Genomic DNA, 21,594 nt, shown 5'->3' on the forward strand with positions numbered 1-21,594 from the left:
GAGTCAATGAACATGTCAGCTAGAGCTGATGGGTAGCTTTAGCAACTCTGTCCTTCAGCAAGTTGTTAGTGCCTTTCAGCTGAAACACGTAACCAAGCATGTGAATGGTGCTGGTCTTTTTAGGAGTAGTTTTTACCAATGCAGTGTTGCCTGGTGTATCTGTGCATCTTATCTCCTATCCTCAATTGTCACCATTTATTCAAGCCTAGCTTACTAGGAAAACAACAAAAGTTTATAGGCTAAACTAATTTCCAGTTAAGACAGGTATTCATATATATATGTGTGTGTATATCCTAAAGGAGACAGTATCCTGAGAACCAAAATCAGGAATAATTATAAGCAAAAGGCTCTGTGAAGTCTTCCCTCCATGTTTCAAGTTGAAATATAATAGGAAAAAAGTGGTCAGTTTTACTGCTCCCTCATAGATATGCTGTGGCAGAAGTTAGTTCCATTTTTATATCTTCCATACAAAGAGCATCTCTTCATTCGATCAACAGATGGATTTTTTTATAATTAGTAAGTTTATCAATCCAAATCTAGCATTATAGGTTACTGACAGAGTACAGACTAGAATATGAAATTTTATTAGTTTGGGAATAACCTTCATTAGAAAGATTTCACAGGCTCATAAACCCTCAGGAAGCTGTATCATGCCGATCCTATCTGTTGTATAATAAATCAAACAGCTTCCCATCAGTTTATATCTTCTACGTAAGTGCCTTTTGTGATGTTTCATTTCATATACCCTTGGACTGAGTAGAAAATTAAGAGACAATGATTGATTTTTAGCTTGTATCTATCAAGCAAGGTTAAAATCTTAGAAAATCAACGTTAATTAAAATGTATCGTTACTTACTTCCTTTTAGAAAACAGTAGACCTGGGGAATTTGAAGACAAACAGAGGCAAGCCACAAAACCTTAACACAAAATGTTCTCCTCATGACACAAACAGGTATAAAATGAAGGAAGGTGTAAATCAGAGACAAAGAAAAGGTAAAGAAGAGTAAAGGCTACTAACTATTTTAATGAAAAGTCATTATTTCCTAGAAAAAAAAAAAATCACAGTATTCTGTACACTATCAGTAACTGCACTCATAATTTTATTTTTATTTTGTCATGGAGAAAGAGGAATTATTTTAGTGAAAGATCTATTTTAGGTAGCAAAAACATAGTAGTTAAACAAAAATTTGTATCTAGTAGATGTGCATGACTGTTAACAGGTTTAAGACAGATATACTGTTTAAGACAGAAATATATGGGTAACTTTGGAAATAATATTTTTCTGTGAAAGCTTATTTGAATCATTAGAAGATTCTCTAAAGCAAAAGGTATTTGGCAGCCCTTTGTCTTCTGGAAAACTGCCATGTTTAGCTTTAACAAGCTATTTCTGAGTGGTACAACTTCACTAGCAAAGATAACAAATGTTCCTGTGTCATATTCTTTGATGGTCTAAATCATTGGTCTACTACTTCCACATACAGAACCTTACTGAATAACTAGGACTGGTGATATGCACACAACACAGTTTTATTGGTTAGTACTGGTTTTGTGAGTCTGTGTTTCCCTTACAAAAATAAGAAAATTATTAGCTACTTTTTGGCAAGAAATTTGTGAAGAGTGGGGATGCAGCTGTACCCTGAGTGTATGAAGAGATGCAGTGCATGAAGCAGCACTGATGTTGCAGCCACAACCTCCCCAGGAAATCAACAGCTGCATAAGACTGCAGGCATGCAAACATAACTTTCTTTTAGTCTGATTATGCTGGGATTTTTGTTTAAGTTACTCAATAAACCAAATTTTATTACCTACTCTATTGTTATGCTATGATATGATATTGTGTGCATGCATGTATTTTTCAGCATTGGAATTTCCCTGGTGTGAATATATTCTATGTTTTGAATAAAATGTAGTTTTATCATCTATTCTTTTACAACTTGTAAATTCTGCTCTTGAAGATTTTCTTAGGGTGTAGTTTTTTGATTGCTGCTTTTCTTTGTGGCATATTTTAGTTGGTATTGTGCAGTATTCACGTGTTCACAAATGGTCTCAAATATGTCTAAGAAAGGGCTCAGGAAATGGCTTCTTCCTTAACAGCCTTCACAGGCTGAGTCCCACAGCTATCACTGCATTTTCTGCTCTTCAGCATGCTCTGAAGATCACTTGTGAGATGTTACGTATGTTCCATGCCTTAAGTGAGCATAGCTCTCCCTCCATCAGTGGATGTGAGCTCAGCCACACATTAAAACACCACAATAAGCAAGCAACAGGAGTGCTGGTCTCCCCTGTCTCCTGCTCATACAGACCAGAGCCTGCTCTCCTGACCATCTATACCAGAAATTTGCTCAGTGCATGCACCTTTTCCAACTGTCCAAGTTTATTCTCACATGTTCACAGAATCACAGAATCACAGAATGTTAGGGATTGGAAGGGACCTCAAAAGATCAACTAGTCCAATCCCCCTGCCGGAGCAGGAACACTTAGATGAGGCTACACAGGAATGTGTACAGGCGGGTTTTGAATGTCCCCAGAGTAGGAGACTCCACAACCCACCTGGGCAGCCTGGTCCAGTGTTCTGTCACCCTCACTGAGAAGAAGATTCTTCTCAAATTTAAGTGGAACCTCTTGTGTTCCAGTTTGTACCCATTACCCCTTGTCCTATCATGGGTTGTCACCGAGAAGAGCCTGGCTCCATCCTTGTGACACTCATCCTTTACATAGTTATAAACATTAATGAGGTCATCCCTCAGTCTCCTCTTCCCCAAGCCAAAGAAACCCAGCTCCCTCAGCCTTTCCTCATAAGGGAGATGCTCCACTCCATCATCTTTGTTGCCCTGCGCTGGACTCTCTCCAGCAGTTCCCTGTCCTTCTTGAACTGAGAGCCCCGGAACTGGACGCAATATTCCAGGTGTGGTCTCACCAGGGCAAACTAGAGGGGAAGGAGAACCTCTCTCGACCTACTAACCACCTCCCTTCTAATACACCCAAGGATGCCATTGGCCTTCTTGGCCACAAGGGCACAGTGCTGGCTCATGGTCATCCTGCTGTCCACCAGGACCCCCAGGTCCCTCTCCCCTACTCTGCTCTCTAATAGGTCATTCCCCAACTTATACCGGAACCTGGGGTTGTTCCTAACCAGATGCAATACTCTACGCTTTCCCTTGTTATATTTCATTAAATTCTTCCCTGCTCGACTCTCCAGCCTGTCCAGGTCTCGCTGGATGGCAGCACAGCCTTCTGGCTTGTCAGCCACTCCTCCCAGCTTAGTATCATCAGCAAATTTGCTGATAGTGCACTCTATTCCCTCGTACAAATCATTGATGAATATATTGAATAATAGTGACCCCAGTACTGATCCTTGAGGCACTCCACTAGATACAGGCCTCCAACTGGACTCCGGTCCATTGACCACGACTCTTTGGCTTCTTCTCTTCAACCAGTTCGCAGTCCACCTCACTACCTAATTGTCCAGACCGCACTCCCTCAGTTTAGCTGTAAGGATGCTGTGGGAGACTGTGTCAAAGGCTTTACTGAAGTCAAGGTAGACCATATCCACCACTCTGCCATCATCTATCCACCTGTTATGCCTTCATAAAAGGCTATGAGGTTCATCAAGCACAATTTTCCCTTGGTGAAACCATGTTGACTGCCCCTGATGACCCTCTTATCCTTGATATGCCTTGAGATGGCACCAAGAATAGGTTGTTCCATCACTTTCCCAGGGATGGAGGCGAGGCTGACCGGTCTATAGTTACCCGGGTCCTCCTTCTTGCCCTTTTTGAAGACTGGAGTGACATTTGCTTTCCTCCAGTCCTCAGGCACCTCTCCCATTTCCCAAGACTTGGCAAAGATGATGGAGAGTGGTCCAGCAATGACCTCAGCCAGCTCCCTCAGCACCCACAGGTGCATCCCATCTGGACCCATAGATTTATGGATGTCCAGATTGCTTAACTGCTCCCTAACCCAGTCCTCTCAACTAAGGCAAACTCCTCCATTGTCCTGACTTCCTCTGTGGCCTCAGGGGTACGGAGCTCTCCGGGACAACCTCTGGCAGAGTAGACAGAGACAAAGAAGGCATTCAGTAACTCTGCCTTCTCTGTATCTTCTGTCACCAGGGCAACCACCTTGTTCATCAGTGGGCCTACGTTGCCTCTGGTGTTAGTTTTATCTGCCATGTGTTTGAAAAAACTCTTTCTGTTATCCTTGACCTCTCTTGCCAGGTTTAATTTGAAGGAGGCCTTAGCTTTCCTTGTTGCCTCCCTACACCCTCTGACAACAACCTTATATTCTTCCCAAGTGGCCAGCCCCTCCTTCCATGATCTGTAAACTCTCCTCTTCCACTTGAGCTTACCCAGCAGTTCCCTGTTTAACCACACAGCTTTCCTGGCTCCCTTCCTTGACTTCCTACGTATCAGGATGCTCTGATCTTGAGCCTGGTAGAAGCAGGCCCTGAATATTAACCAACTATCTTGGGCCCCTTTACCTTAGAGTAGCCTTGCCCATGGGATTTCCCCTAGTAATTGTTTGAAAAGGCCAAAGTGAGGGAAGGAGAGATGGGAGGAGAGAAAGAGAAGGGAAACAGGAAAATAAAGGGTCCCCAGCTTTCATCTCAACATGGAGATAGGACACAGCTTTGAAATATACCTTGGTTTTGTAGGTAAGACGCAGTCAGTATGCAACAGTGTCTCTGGAGACATGACCCCAAATAAAGAATCATTAGATAATTTAGGTTGGACAGGACCCCTGGAGTCCTCTTGTCCAACCTCCTGCCTGAAGCACAAAAAGATAACCGAAACTGAGCTCAAGGGAGAATGAAGTACACAAAGCTACTACTGTGTCATTGGATCCTACAGCTCTTGTCACTGTCTCTGGGTATTCAAGCAGCAGTTTCTTTTACCTTTAGATCATGCGGAAAACTATTCTCCCGCTTGTACGGGAGGTCTGTTCATGGGCACAGTAATACTTGCTTGCCATAGTTTCTGGTCTGGAATGATCTTATTTTCTCTGATGATGGACACAAAAAGGGCATTTCAATTTGCCCAAAACCAGGCAGTTCATTGCATTATTAGAGAAAAACAAAGAGAATACATCAGACTGGTGCTGGTGCCATTTTTTATTTCATGTTTTAAGAGACAAACTCAACATATAAGGCTTTGAACTTGAAAGTAATTGGTGATGATAGCTCAACCAATTTCTGAAGTTGGTTGCAAACAGGCTGAATCACTTAAATGCTTAAATTACACTTTCAAAAACAGGATTTATATCCTGTAATGCATTCAAGATCAAACATAGGCTATATTATCTTCAATAGGTTGTGATTTTATTACTTTTGATAGGTGAAACAAAATTTTCTGGAAATTTGTTTTGTTTCTGTTCTTGAAAAGCTCTTTATTTGATTTGCAATAGAACATGAAAACGGTCAAATTACATGAATCTGGAAAAAAAAAAAAAAGACAAGGTTTCATACATAAGATTTGTGGGTGAGGTTTTATTTGGTGCCTTTTTGTGCTAAGCCCTGTAAGCATGAAGAGTACCAGAATCCTGTCCTGAGAAGTTTATCATCTAAATAGGCAATAAAGTAGAAGCAGAAGAAAATAACATGTATATTCCATTATATCTTTGAGCGATGGAGAGAACAAACTCGGAGGTTACCTGAGGATACAAAAAAGAACAAAGAAGGAGTATTGAATTTGAAGAAGTTGAAACAGTGGAGAAGAATGGCAAAAGAACTAAGTAAAAATAAACGTTAGATGCAAAGACTAGGAAAAGACTAGGAAGGAAGGAGAAAGTCAGATAAAGTAAAGAGCCAAGATAATAGCGAGATTGTAAAAAGTCTTTTAATCCAGAAAGGCTCAGGCTTTGGCTGTGTCTTCAGCTACTACCACTGACTAGTGTTTCTGTTTTTTACCTGGAGAACAAATGGTAAGGATTGGAGAACAGAGGGGGATAATACTAGTCTCAGTGCGTCAGCCTTAATCTAATACCATGGTAACAAAATCCTGGAACCAGGGATAAAAGCAAAAAATACCTAGGATCTGAAACCAGACTAAGAGCTATCAAACACCCACATTTGCTAGTTGGATAAATAGAGCTAAATTTTCAGAAGTAGCTGTAAGAATTCATGTGTAGTTCTTTTCTGTTCTCTGTGTAAAAAAAAAAAAAAAAAAAAAATCCACTGTTAATCCTCAGACTATATTTGCATATATGATTTAGGAAGATCATGGTCTACATACATCTTGAATGAAAATGCATTTTGTATATAGGTTACATAGCTTTCTGAATATGCACCGATTTGGATAAGACAAATTGTACATGCACAGTTTTAGATACTGCTTAGAGGCACCCTTGAAAGACACCCTTGATTCAAAAGCTATTAGCTACTCATCTTAAATCTCACAAGTCATGCAGGATTAGTCCTAGTATTATTAATGCAGAGAACAAAGTAATTGGAGATTCAAAAACCATTTTAGATGAATTTAGTAAATTTTATAGCAATCTTTTCACATCAAAGGGTTAAGAGGATAATGGTTATGAATATGCTCCTTGATGTTTAAAGGATCCTTCAATTCCACCTAAGGACAGTATAGGTCTGGAATAATCTATTACACACAATCAGATGAAACATGTAATTTATTTTGGGTGACATTCTCCTCATCTGCATAATTGGTCTTTATATACAGGAACTTTAGGGGAGGGAAATTCATCTCGCCAACTTGGGGTCAGGATGCTTCATATGGCCCTTTTCAAAAATTCCAATTCACCAACTAAATTCAGTAATCATGACTAATGCTGAAGGAAGGGAAGGGAAGGGAAGGGAAGGGAAGGGAAGGGAAGGGAAGGGAAGGGAAGGGAAGGGAAGGGAAGGGAAGGGAAGGGAAGGGAAGGGAAGGGAAGGGAAGGGAAGGGAAGGGAAGGGAAGGGAAGGGAAAGGGTTTCCATCATGATCTATGTACACCCATCAATATCTAAGATTTATCACACAATTTCAGTGTGTCTGCCCTTCAATGTTATCTGTAGAGGGAGTTCAGATGTTCAAAAAATGTTTGTACATGTCCTTTATTCCATCTCTTCTTGACGGAGTACTGAGAACTCACATTTTTTGTGCTGCCTCTTTTAGGGATTTACATATCAGAAGTTTGTATTGAAGTTGAATTTCGTGAGACAACTGCTTAACTACAGTGTAATTATATGGTAATTACAGTGTAGCCCAAGTTCCAAATGAAACGTTGACATATATATATATATATATATATATATATATATATATATATATATAATTTAAACTCACAAATATAATTAAAAATATCTTTTTTTGTCTTTTTTTAATCTTAGATATTTGCATTAAAATTGTAATTGTTTTATTGGTTTTGACAGAAGAGTTTGTCACAAAATCCTAGGATCAGAGTTGTAGGTACCCACCTGAATTTGTTTTAATGAATACTTTTCAGTTTCCTTCCACTAGTATGTTATGTTTCTGTTTTGCCATTTTCATATTTACCTATGCTTTTTTTATGTAGGCATAGTATATACTTGATTTCCAAACAAACTTCTACGTCTAGATCAAACTATGTTGAAAGTAGTCCATCAACATGTTTATTCACTAGGAAAAAATGTGACTTGTTTTCTTTCTTCCCTCTTATTTTGGCACTTTGGAGAGTGATTCTATGTTTTTACAATATATCTTGCACACTTACGTGTGTGTTACTACATATGACAATAAGTAATTCTACTGTGAAAGTCTAAAAATTATGCGCCTCCACAAAGCTTCCTCAGAACTGAACAGTGAATGATGACTTCTGGGAAACTTATCTGAAAATAATTATCAAGCCTTATCTGAAAATAAGTTTATAAATAAAAAAAGTAAAAGATCCCAAAGGCATCTATATCCTGGCTTTCAACAATAAAGGATATGCCCATAATAAAGAGAGAGAAGTGACAACGCCAGAACTTTACATTTTTGTTCTCCAGCCAACACAGAAAGCAAACACATATGGCCATGTGGATTGTGTTTAGGACTCCAAAGAAGCCTCTTTTTGAACCACTTTTGTGGTAAATATATGTGATTTATTTCCAAATAAGGTATTTTAATTGCAAGGGAAGGAACAGAATGCTGAATTGTAATATCTAAATGAACATGCACACCACAGGTTTTCGAGGAATTCCTGATGTCTTTCAGCTGTGATGGCTTAAACCAATCTCAGCACTGCCATGGTCCTAACATGGTCAAGCATGAAAAAGCACATCTGCTTCACTCATTTTTTTTTTTAACTTTATTGTGGTTTCTTTGTTTTTTGTTTGGTTTGCTACAACATATTGATGTTAATTTCTTATATGGCTTTCCATACTATTTTGCAATACATATGTTTATTAAATTAATAGTATTTGTTATTTAATTTATTACAAAAAGACATATGCATATGTGAAATATCAATTTGTATTTTCAACTATCCAATTCTTTCAACTTTTAAAATCAGCTGAAATTTTACTTATAGTCCTCAAAGAATGTTTTCAAAAATTTTGTGTCCCAAGAGGAAGCCTAAAAACTGTGACAATTTCTATTCATATTAACTTTCAACAATGAATTTTTTCCATTGGAATTGGGATGATAAGGAAATAATGTCATTAACTCCCTTACACAAAACATTACTAGAAGTAAAGCTTCCTTCTTAGTTGCTTTTCTATGGCTTCTCCAAATATTCACTGCATCTGCTTAGAAAACAAGAAATGGATTCCTCTGAAGTGTAAGAATATTTCACATCTAGTTAAAAAAAAAAAAAATCCCATCTCCTTGGAGCTTCTGCTGTAGCCTGATTCTCAAAAAATTACCTCATTATGTTTATGTTGAACATAAGTAAAACTATATGTCTAGTTACACAGCTGTTGGGAATTAGTGATCACACTATATGGCAGTAAGGAGACTTGCAACATAACATTCTAACTACAGTGTAGCTGAGCTGACTCTAAAGGGAAAGGAGGACACAGAATAAGGTGAATTTATTAAAAATCCACAGAAGTCACTGTCACTGCCTGCCCACCAGTCTGTTTCCCATTCTATTTAAAATAGATTTTATTTTTCAGTCTTATGAGCTGTCTTCTTGGGCCTTTCTGGTGCCTTGGGCTGTGGTGATTAGAGAAATAATCATCTTGTAAAGTGCTGAAGATAAGGAAGATATTTAAATAACATTTTCCTTCTTTGTTTACCTCCACAGAAGGCTGAGGGACCAAATAGCTGAGGGAAATATTTTGCAAGCTTTTCAAATTTACAGAGTCAATTCAATAGTGTTGCTGTGAATGTTATCACTGAGTTTTATATTCATGGTTGATTCTTTATCAAATTAGCTCTTCTGTGGGTAAATATATCTTTCTCAGTTGTACTCCTACAAAATCAGCCTGTGTCCTGAAAGTAACAAAACTGATTGAGTATGTTCCAGATATGCAAACCAATTAGCCTACACAGCAACAACATGATCTCAGTAAAATAAGTGGTCTCTATTTTAAAAGAATCAGATATTAAATCCAAGCTATATGATTTTCTTTGCAACATTATGGATCGTGTAACACAACTATATAATCTTACATTATTTTGTTGAAAGTTGCATCATCAGTCTTGTGTGCTGCAGTGGAAATTTGTAGAGCAGCTGAAAGCATATCTGAGGACAAAACAATGCAATGAAAAGAATACCAGTATTCTTACCCACACTATCTCTTATTTTTTCTTTGCAGTCTTTTCACATCTGGTTTATGTAGTAACTGAATTAAGATTCAAAGAAAAAACAAACAAACCACCATACTTTAATAAGGTAACAGTAATAATATTCTCATTATATTTTTCAAATTAATAATGACTACACAGTCCATACATAATCTCTGCATCATGACAATGCCACAGAGTTAGAACAGTTAAGTGTAGAAAATTATATATACACGCATATAGAGAGAATGATACATATTTAATCAATAAATAGGTAGATATACTGATGTGTATTATATATGTATATTTGGGGTGTTTGGCAGAAAAGACAGCAATAAAATCCAAAATTTAATCCATTATGGCTTTGGGTTTTACAGATTCCTAACATTTTATATACACATATACACAAATCTTTTTGGTAACAACACAAGCTTGGTTTTTCCTTCCAAAATCTACATAATGCTTTTAACTGGACATGTTTTGTTACAGAAGAACACAGTGTCTCTATTAAAACTAAATGTTTTAGTAGGTTTGTTGCTCATATTAATAACTCCTGCTACTTTTTATATATTATGCAATCATTTGATATTTGTCCAAATTCAGTGTTACTTTTTCAACTACAATATCGTATGAAACCAGCTTTTTTCTCAAATTAAATGGTCATCATGGCATGCACATGATACTACCTCTACAGATAAAATAAATAATTTCATGTACACTTCTTTCGTGACATGGGTCTTCTAACTTCATTGACTTCAGGACCCAAGGGAAGCCCAGGCACAATTGTCAATAGACCTCCTTGAAATAAAAACATCATTTTTCCTTCTGCTCATTGCAAGGAAGACTGAAACTGCCACTGATAATTAATCCACTGAGAGAAATCAATATTGCAACTAGTTGGAGATGAAACAACCCATAGCAAAATAAACTTTTGCCATGACAGTGTAGCAGTTCTTCTAAGCATATTCCATCTGTGCACAGTTGTGGAATCTTAATAAATGGTTGCAAAAAACTAGAAGCCAGTCATGTCAAACAGTTGGATTCTGTACCATGAAATACAGTTACTGTTCTTGTACGTGCTGGCTCATTTTTCAAGACATAGTAGTGGCCCTGTATTTATAAAGACTGAAAATGCTCTGAAAGAAAGACAGGACAGCTTGGCAATGACCAATAGTGGGAATTGGTTATATGAAAAAAAATCAGTGTTCTACTGCATTCTGCTTATAACATTTCTGCAACTGGACTGCAACTCAGGAAGCTAGATTTTGGCATCAAACTCAAGAATTTTAATGAACAGCTCAACATTTTCAGACTTATATTCATTTTAACTCCCAGGTAAAGGCTGAAACATTTAGTATAGAAAAGAGTTCAGGGATGGATTAGACTTTAAAAGAATGGAAAACTGTCTGTTTTAATGCAGACCCTTGACTGAATTAAAACCACTTAATGAAAACAACAACAAATTCTACAGCACTACTGATGGGAATCAAACCTATAGCTTCATCAGGAGTGGCATTTAGCAGGAAATACCATGACAATCACTGATAGAGTTCATTGGTGCATGGTTGCCTCCCAGCAGCCATCCTCCAGAAGCCATCCATGGACATTCAGAAGTGTACAGACTTTGTGGCCAAATGGCTAACATTCAATCCTGCGGACTCAGCACAGACAGTCAGTGAACACAGAATGATTCATGTTCCTTTGTACAAAAGTCTGTTGCATTTTGTCCCCTTCATTAACCTAACAGATTGATTTAATTAATGCGTAGCTTCTAGAAAAGCAGCCAGAGAAGGGTTGTTTGCTATTTCCTTTGACAGATTTATCAACAGTAAAAAATATATACCTTATTTCAATTTATAGATGATATGATGGTTTAGGACATGCAGGATGTTTCACAGAAGCCTTTAGCTTCATTAACCAGCCTTCTTATTTCATAATGTCTGGTCTACATTGTTTGTAGTAACCATTTTATCTTCTTGTCAACTGTTAAATATTGGGATTGGGGTCCCTCTAATTGGATTGCAACTGAATATGGGTAAAACTAAATAAGGCACATATATGACTGAAAATATTATTTTAAGAGCTTTTAATGTTATTCTTTATCTTTTTGACATCTTATGAATATAATGAAGATGTACCCAAATATCGTTTATTATTTTATCATCTCTGAAACACTTTGGGCTTTTGTTTTGTTTCATTTTGGGATTTTTTTTTTTGTTGTTGTTCTGCTTGGGATACCTTTGATATCCAAGGAATCATTCTCTTCTATCACAGTGATTATCTTGCCATAAAGAGTTCTGAAATAGAGTTACCTCCCACTGTCTGCAAAGTGTTTGATGAAGAAAAACATTATTTATAACCTCTAATAATTCAGCTAACAGCATTCTGTCAGACTTAATATATGTCTTCACACATATATACAAACAAACACGCAGCATGTAAGAACACAGGCACATACATATGTGTTTTAATTTTATTTAAGCCTGTCAAACTGTCATTTCTAGCAGGAGAAAAACGTCACTTCCTCCCTTTCTCAAGCAACTGTTAAAGGAAGAATTGACCATGATGGAGAGCAGAATGACCGTGAGTCAGCACTGTGCCCTTGTGGCCAAGAAGGCCAATGGCATCCTTGGGTGTATTAGAAAGGAGGTGGTTAGTAGGTCAAGAGAGGTTCTCCTTCCCCTCTAGTCTGTCCTGGTTAGACCATACCTGGAATATTGTGTCCAGTTCTGGGCCCCTCAGTTCAGAAAGGACAGGGAACTGCTGGAGAGAATCCAGCGTAGAACCATAAAGATGATTAAGGGAGTGGAGCATCTCACATATGAGGAAAGTCGGAGGGAGCTGAGTCTCTTAAGCTTGGAGGAGACTGAGGGGTGACCTCATTAATGTTTATAAATATATAAAGGGTGAGTGTCACGAGGATGGAGCCAGGCTCTTCTCGGTGACAACCAATGATAGGACAAGGAGCAATGGGTTCAAACTGGAACACAGGAGGTTCCACTTAAATTTGAGAAGAAACTTCTCAGTGACAGTGACGGAACACTGGAATAAGATGCCCAGGTGGGTTGTGGAGCCTCCTTCTCTGGAGACATTCAAAACCCGCCTGGACACCTTCCTGTGTAACCTCATCTAGGCGTTCCTGTTCTGGCAGGAGGATTGGACTAGCTGATCATTTGAGGTCCCTTCCAATCCCTAACATTCTGTGATTCTGTGATATTTAATTCCAACAAATAATCTGCTTAAAATTTCTACTTCCCCATAAATTCCATAAGAAAATTGTACAAAGATACCTACAACATCATCGTACTCCTCTGCAGCTGAACAGCAAATCACCTCCCAAGAGATGGACCCACTCAGTGCAGAGCCTGCTTCTCATGACGCTGGACAGATGGAAAATAGGCATAACAGATGCAAAATAGGCATAAACCAGCCATAACTACTTTGAAGTAACTTCAGCTCTGCAAGTAATGCTGTGCCTGAAGAAGCTTGAAGAGGAAAGAATGTCACTGAACTGGTGGGACCCTGCCTCTGTAGACAGAACCCAAGCACAAAATTTCACTTTGCAGAGCTCTTCTAGCCTCATCCCAAGCCTTCCTTGGCTGCCCTGCACAAGGAGCTGCATGAGTAGCCCAAGGAAGCCACACACTCAGGACACCTAACTCCATATCTCCTTTCAGCAGCAGAGAGAGTCCTGTCCCCACGCTGCAGCAGGTTGTAAGAAAATGAGAATGGAGTAAAAAGTGACTGACCAAAATAAGGTAGACATTTTACAAAAGCAGTTTTGGTTTTTTGTTTTTTGGGGGTTTTTGTTTTGTTTTGTTTTATTTTTTCTCCCTGAGAATAAGCAGGTAATAAGGCTTCACTTTGCAATGGGAGCTGTACTATGAACAGTGCCCAGCCAGCATTTGAGGTCAGGAAATACTTCTGTAAGCCATTTGGAATTCAGAGTCATTCCTTTTCTTTTTACAAGAGTGTTGCCATAGGGTGCTTCATTCCCTTCTCAGCTCAGGAAGAGATTTTTGTCCAGTGAGTATCAAGTCAGAAGCGTCCTTGTAACAGGCTATGTAACCGTCTGGAAGACAAAGCATCACTGCTGAAGGCTGGTCTGCTTTGGTTGTCACTGAAGTTTTAGTTTCACATCAACATCCCATTCTGATATGGGCTAAAACTAACTTTTCAGTCTTCTCCATGTTTCTAGTTGCAAGATTTTTGATCTCTTGGGAGAGTACAACTGAGCTTTTCAGGTGCAGAAGAGTGAACTAACTGCTTTGCATGTAAAAGTTGCTACTGCCACTCCTATCAAGTCTTGAAACTTGTGGTTACTATGGAAGTTCCTTTTCTTCTGGTAGATATGAACCTCATGTAGAACAAGTGGTCAGTGACTGACAGAACATTTGTCTTCAAGCTCCACACCAACACATGTCCCAACAAACAAAAATATATGTTCTAGTTTGTTTTTAAGATCTAGCTCAATGCACTGGAACAGGACGTGTGTACTAGGATTTTACTCAAAGCTTTGCTGTTGATTAAGAATTGCATATAAGTTGGCTAGTGGTTTTTTACAAATAAATTTTGAAACTGGGTGGTTATATGAAAATAGGATAATTTCAAGAGTAAAAAGAACAGATAAATAAGTACAATTCAAAACATTAATGACTTTTCGAAAAGATATCTGCTTGGCACACAGAGTTGGCTATGCTACAGAATACAAAATATTAACATGATATTATTAGCAGAAACCGCCTTAAGAGGTTTTCTACCTAAAAATAAAAACCCCTGTATTTATGTCTAAAACAGAATATATTGATGTGAAGGCTACAAAAGAAAACCAACATTGAATGCATCCCTAATGATTTTTATTCTCTCCATCAGAAACTGCTATTTCCATTTATAGCAGAATAGGCATTGCAGAAAGGACCAATGAAACAGAAGGTTTTAGTACACAAGATATCTACACTGAAATATCTTTCACATCCCACTTTTCCCTTACAGTCTTAAAATAATAACAGCAATAGTAATTCATTTTTTAAAAAAGCTGTCATTAAAAATAATACCCATGCCATTAGCTACAAAGCAGTTTCTGTCAGAAGAACAAGTTCAAGTACGTCAGAGGACATACTTGGAGAATCTAAGAAAAACATGTGTGTATAAAGATGTGTATATGTATATTTGTGCATATAATCTTGTGCTCTTCCATCTGATGATCTCCAGATATTTAAAACTTGTTTTCACAATATCCCTGTGAATTGGATATTGTTCTGCACAGTTTTTGCAGGAAGAAACTGACATACAGCAAAGCAAGGAAGTCACCTTCAAGGAGATAATAGGGTGCAGAGCTGTGAGTCTTCTGATTCCCGCAGCTTTTCTATTAAAAGCAAAATTTTAGTAATGGTAAGACAGACAGGAAAGTCCCTCTAGAGAGGATTTTGTAGTGTTCTGGTTTTTAACCTCTCTAGTCCTCTTGTGAGAAACTGCAATTTGGGGTTAGGTTTTATAGAAGCCCACAGCCACAGCACTCATGGAAACAAACTAATGATGTTTGTTACCCACAGATAGCCTGAGTCTGGGGATAATTCATTACTTTATTTGCAACTCCACTTCTTGGAGAAGGCTAGTGGAAAAGATATAACTGACCTTGCAGCAAACAGCTCTGTTTGTCATAACTGAGTTTCAGAAAATAGGCTTGTGACTCCCATCTTCTCAGACAGAGGGGAGTTTTCCCCAGAGGGGACACAAGATTGAAACCATTTTGGAATCTCCCTCCGGGGAAGAGTGTGTGCTCCTTTCTGACCACAAGTTACCTTTCTGCTATTGATCCTGCTGTCGCACGCTGCTCAATTGCTCTAGCTGCCCCCTTTATTTACTGCTTGTCAGCTTGCTTGATTCCAAGTATAATTTACTTGATAAATATTCATTATGGTCTATGATTTTTGTTTTCCATCTCACAAGCATGGTAGGAAAAGACTATTGTCATGGGCTGCAGACCCTACAGCACCTTTCAAATTCACTAATCCCTTTAAGGGAGATCACTTGTCTGCAGGGCTGGTCCTAAGGATGGGCAAACTAAGTACTTGCTTGAGGAGCCAAGTGTTAAAGAAAAAGAATGGATCACACAAGCATGTCGAGCACTTACTGTAAGTGTTTCTGTCTATTTAAATCAATCTCCATTGGGCATCCAGGAAGAGCCAAGGCTTCCAGCTTTTTAGTGTTGGTTAAAGCATCTTGAGCTCATCATCCTCTAGGCAGCAGGAAGCCCAATTTGGCCCTGAAGTGAAGCAAATATGGCCACAAGCCACTGAAGGAAGGACTTGCTGACAGGCAGTTGCAGGCAACCCAGATGAAGGTTGTAGTGAGGCAGATATGGGACAAGTATGAAAGGGAGAGGAATCAAGCTTCTAACCCATAGGACAGGCTCTGTTTGTCTTACACAGAGGCACAAAGGCGGGATCAAGCTCAGCACTGATGTGTGGAAGCTGCCGCAGGATGCCCAGGTGGGGTTGTTCTTTCCCTCTGAGCACAAGGGCTGCTCCGTCTGTCTGACTTAAGTACATCTGCTAACCCAACACAATCCCAACTCCATGTGCTGACCTGAGGAGGTTTGATGAGAAAGACTGATTTCAAAAATAAATGGCCTGTGTGGTTGATTTATTTCTGCTAAAGCAGACTACCAGATCCTCTGAAGCAGTCTCAATTACCTTTATGTAAAGGCTGTTATTCTTCTCCTACAAGTAGTAGTCATGTTTGAGTGGCCCGATTTGTGCAGATTTGGCCTGCCTTGTCCACTTAAAAGATCATTAATCACCACTCCAGTTTATAAATCAAGGAGGCCAAGTTGCTGAGAGCAATTGAGAGGCTGAAGCTCCGCAGAAGTACTTAGCCAATTCCCAGACCTTGGCTTAGCATTTCTTTCTCCCCATCTCTAGTAGTCAGACAATTCATCATCCTTCTCCCATTGAGGCAGAATGAGCCTGACAGAGGAAAGCCTGAAAGCTAATCAATATGATCAAGTTGAGGGGGAGAGCATGTCACAATATTTTTTTGGCTTCTAAGTCTTTTAAATGAACACAACCCATCCACTCTAAGATTTGGTAAATTTATATAAGACAAAACCAAAAGACAAAGAAGTGCAAATCAAAACCAAAATGCAGCAACAGGGGAAAAAAAGACACCGCAGACACCCTTTTGCAGTAGCTATTTGTGAAGAAGAATAAAAGTGTCAGGAAATGAAAAGGGCTATTATGATTGTGGATTATCAGTTTTGGGTACTACAGTCACACAAGATCGCTTTTCTTTTACAGCAGTGTCAAGTGCAATTGGCAGGCCAGAAGTCAGAAGGTGGTCTGCTCCTACTAAATAAACATCAGTCTGTCCTGTGCTTGCATGAGGACTAATGAGATTATGATAGAAAATGGATCAACTCTGCAATAAGGCAGAGTAAGGGAGCTTGAACTGTTCCTGTTTTCCTGTTCCATGATAAGTTGATTTTACATATTTTGAGCACAGTCTTTTTTTAGAGAGAGAGAAAACGTAAATTGTTCATTGTACAGAAGAAAGCATGAGTGACAACTGTAAGTGGAATAGACAGTTTCCATTACCCCCTCACACTTGCTGAAGAATAATTTGCAAAGGCTGGGTAAATTGTGTTTTAAGAAGTGTAATGATGTGTAATAATTTCCTGTCAGCATGTCAGTTACAAGCAGAGTGAGTTTGATAATTTTGGGATAGGAGATGGAAAGAATTGAGGATGGGGGGGAGGGAAGATAGAGAGAAGAAATGGGAAGCTCTTTTAGGATTGTTGGCTTCAGAAACTAATGAATGCATAATTGTGAAAACAAATAAAATAAACAAAAAAAAAAAAAAAAAAGAAAGAAAAAAAAAAGGAAAAAACAGGTGGAGTGCTAGATAAAAGCAAGAGCTGTGCAGCAACCTGCCCAGATACTAATTCCCATTTGCCTTCCCATTAATCTTGCATAAAGATTCCAGGTCACAGGTCCAGCTACAGGGAGTATTAAGCAATTTAGTAGGATGGGAAATGGCTCAGAAATCAGAAAATGGATGATCATGAAAATTTCCTTTTTTTGTCCGGTGAAAGGCATCTGTATCATAATGCAGACAAAACGTTTCTACTCTCATGTCTCTCTGAGCAGGGTGAAAAAAACTCAAACAAATCTAGAAAGAAAGAAAAAAGAAGAAAAAAGAGTTGGAATGTATTTGACTGCCTACTCTTGTCTTTGAAAATGCACAGTGTGGTAGAGATCTGTAAATGCCACGGCTTATAGATCAACGTAAGATGAATGAGCTAGTTATTTTCACACACTGTTTCATTCCTTCTTCTCATTTTTATCTTAAGGAGAATATTGTCGGAGATTTATTATATATTAATTTTGTTATTTTATCATGCTGGCAATTCTGTCAGGAGGATAATATTTACTTTAATCTAGCCATGGCTGAATCAAAATTCCACTCTCCATTATGTTGGTATGCACCTAGAGTTAGTCTACTGACCTCATGGGGTTTATTACTGATTTGCATTGTTGCAGAAGTAAAGAGAAATTGACCTTCAACATGTAAATGTTACTTTATCCAGCCCACCTACTTTACAGACCAGGATATCCCTTCTTCCGTACATGTTATTTTCTAGACCACTTTCTCAGTCTTAAGTAGGATTGTTTCTACCATTTTTTAATTTTTGGTGGAGGAAGGGTTGTAAGAGATATTTTTTTTCATTAGGGAAGCTATTTTAGTATTAAATATAACAAATTACACCATTTTCCTAACAGTCGATTTCTCTTCTTACTGCTGTCTTGAATGGTGGTTTTAAACAACTTTCACTGCTCACTGAAACTTGAGCCTTTAGAGGACAGAGTACTTTGTGTCTTAAATTTGTCTTAGGAAGAAGTCCTCTGTATATCAAATGTTGAATTCACCAGTTAAAATAGAACATTTACTCCTGGAGATGCAGCAAGGTAAGCAAGTCTCCTGTTTTAAGGTATGCCACTTTGTAAAACAGACAATAAGTGCTCTGTGTTTGGTGGGTTTGCTTTGTTGGGGTTTGCTTGTTGGGGTTTGTTTTGTTTTGTTTGGAGGGGGAGTTGGTTGTTTGGGGTTTTGTTGTGTGTGTTTGTTTGTTTGTTTCTATAAAACATAAACAGCTTTTACCTCCATATAGATTTGAATTGAGATTTCACATCAACAACTTTGGTTTCTGTTAATTTATTTTCTGTTTTTAAATACTTAGCAGGTATGATGGCCTGTTTCTGTTTCCCCTGTGAGGCTGTGTCAATTCAGAAGTATTTATCTTTATTTCTGAGAATAATTTAGTAGGTAGCTATAGCTATACTATTCACATATACTCATACTGGACTGGGGAGCAGTCCAGTAAATGAGCTGATAAAGTACATGTTTCCTGTTTTCTCCCTAAGTTGCACAAAAAAAAGAGTTTGAAGAAATGTTATGTGTATTGTAGTTTATGTCCTTCCACAGATTATTTGTACGGCATTTGTTTCAACCAAGGGTAAGAAAAGTTGCGAACACTAGTTATAGGTCCCAATCTTCTTTACCTAGAACTTGATGAAAAATAATTCTTCAAGAGTATTTTGTTCTTTTACAAAGAGCAATCAATGGACTTTCTTTTGATCTATATGCAGATAAACAAGCAAACAAACCAATATTTTAATGTCTGAAGTCTCCACTGCTGTAATATGTAATAATGAATTAGAAGGTTTGGCAAACTGCACCTTCATGGCTCCAAAGAAGTCATCATTGCCAATTAGGCCAATAACATACGCTATTAAATATTCTTAAAGGAAAATTAAGTATAAATGCAGCCCCTAAAAAATCATTGTTTCGATGTAAAAGACAGAAAGGAATCAAAATACAAATCCAAACCACAGATATACATGGAGAAATTAGCAAGTTACTAGTGTTTTCTGTCATTCCTCTATTTCCTTCCTTTGAATTTTGTCCTTATTATTATTGTGGCTTTCATTAAATTTGTGGCTATAATTAGAATTTACCGTGTGACAGGAACTCTTCAGATACAAAGGAAGGTGCAGGTTCTGGAAATGCATATTAATGATTATTGTGTTTCATATTGTTTTCATTTTTAAGAATATCTAAACAATGACAATTTAGAATGTTTTCTATTCAATATGGTGGAAGTAATCACTGCTTGCAGGAGACAGATCAAACATAGACTAGGCTGACACATCTTTCTTTCCCATAAACATAATTTCTGCCACACATGGAAATAAGGAGCATGCAGCTTTGACAGATAAACTGATGCTTGCTGCTGTTATGGAGGGAGCTGTGACACACAGTGTGCACTGGTCTGTGGTTTGCCCTAGACTGATGGGAAGCAGCAGAGTTGGAGTTTTAGAATTCCAGGCCCTCTGCTTTGAGGGTTTATACCTTCCCTCCAGCACCAGCAGAATGCCTTCTATAGCCACCCAGATCTGAAAAGTGCTATTTGTCTTTTGACAGGTTTAAACTCAACTTGAACAGCCTGTCAGGGGTAGATAAGTCTACCAGAAATATGGAGCATCTAAGGTCTGCTGTACGTCCCTGAAGATACTTTGTTACTGTACAGTCCTCCGTGACTGTAATCCTCACTGTCATGTGGACCTTCACTCAGCATGAATTTCCCAGCTGTGGAAACACAACTGACAGGATTTGCATGCCACTCACATCAATCTTATTACCGTTAGAAGGGTAATAATTGCTACACTGTAGGAAAATGGTCGACATATTACGTTTAGCTGCCCTACTGATTTTGGGGCACCCATTTTAACTACATCTTCGTGTCTGCTGAAGGGAACGGATCAATGTCTTCTGTCTTCGGGATACACTGGTCTTGAAAGAGTTGAGATTCCAGTCCATGTCACAGGGAACACCAAATGCTATCTACTACCCTGAATCACATAAGCATTTCTGATAACTGAGGACCACAGATGCCCTGTAACAAGGTCCAAAACTCCCGCACAGTCAAGGTGAAAGGTTAATTCAGGTGGCCAAATGAAACACACAGGATGAACCTCTGAGATACACTGGACCTTGGTCAGTGAAGTCTACTGTGCCACGACCACTCTGTGTATGGGTGATGACTCCCCATGGGTCACCCAGCTTCTCTATTTATACCACCCAAGAGTGTATGAAAAAGGACATATGTCTTATGACACGCACACATATATGATGAGCAACTTCAACACAAGTTGAAGACAGGAAAGATAGGGACAGGGCTCAAAATGAAGCCCCCATAATCCAAGGGGAAATGGTTAGTGACCTGCTAACACCACTTAGACACACACAAGTCTATGAGGCCAGATGAGACCCATCCAAGGGTACTGAGGGAGCTGGTGGAGGTGCTCATCCAGACACTTTCAACTATTTAACAGCAGTCCTAGCTAACTGGGGAGGTCCCAGTTGACTAGAATTTTGCAAATGTGATGCCTATCTACAGGAAGTGCCACAAGGAGGATCCAGGGAATTACAGGCCTGTAAGTCTGACCATGATGCCAGAGAAGGTCATAGAATAGATCTTCCTGAGTACCATCACATGGCACATACAAGACAACCAGTGGATCAGGCCCAGTCAGAATGGGCTTATGAAAGGCAGGTCCTGCTTGACTAATCTAATCTCAGTATATGACAAGATGACCCTCTTAGTGGATGAGGGAAAGGTTGTGGATGTTGTGTACTTAGACTTAAGTAAAGCCTTTGACACTGCATGCCACAGAGTTCTCCTGGAGAAACTGTCTGCTCATGGCTTGGATGGGCATACTCTTTGCTGGGTAAAGAACTGGCTGGATGGCCAAGCCCAAAGAGTTGTGCTGAAGGGAGACAAATCCAGTTGATGGCCAGTCATGAGTGGTGTTCCCCAGGGCTCAGTATTGGGGCTGGTTCTGTTT

Source organism: Nesoenas mayeri (genome assembly GCF_963082525.1).
Source record: "Nesoenas mayeri genome assembly, chromosome: 2".
In the NCBI taxonomy this organism is placed as follows: domain Eukaryota; kingdom Metazoa; phylum Chordata; class Aves; order Columbiformes; family Columbidae; genus Nesoenas; species Nesoenas mayeri.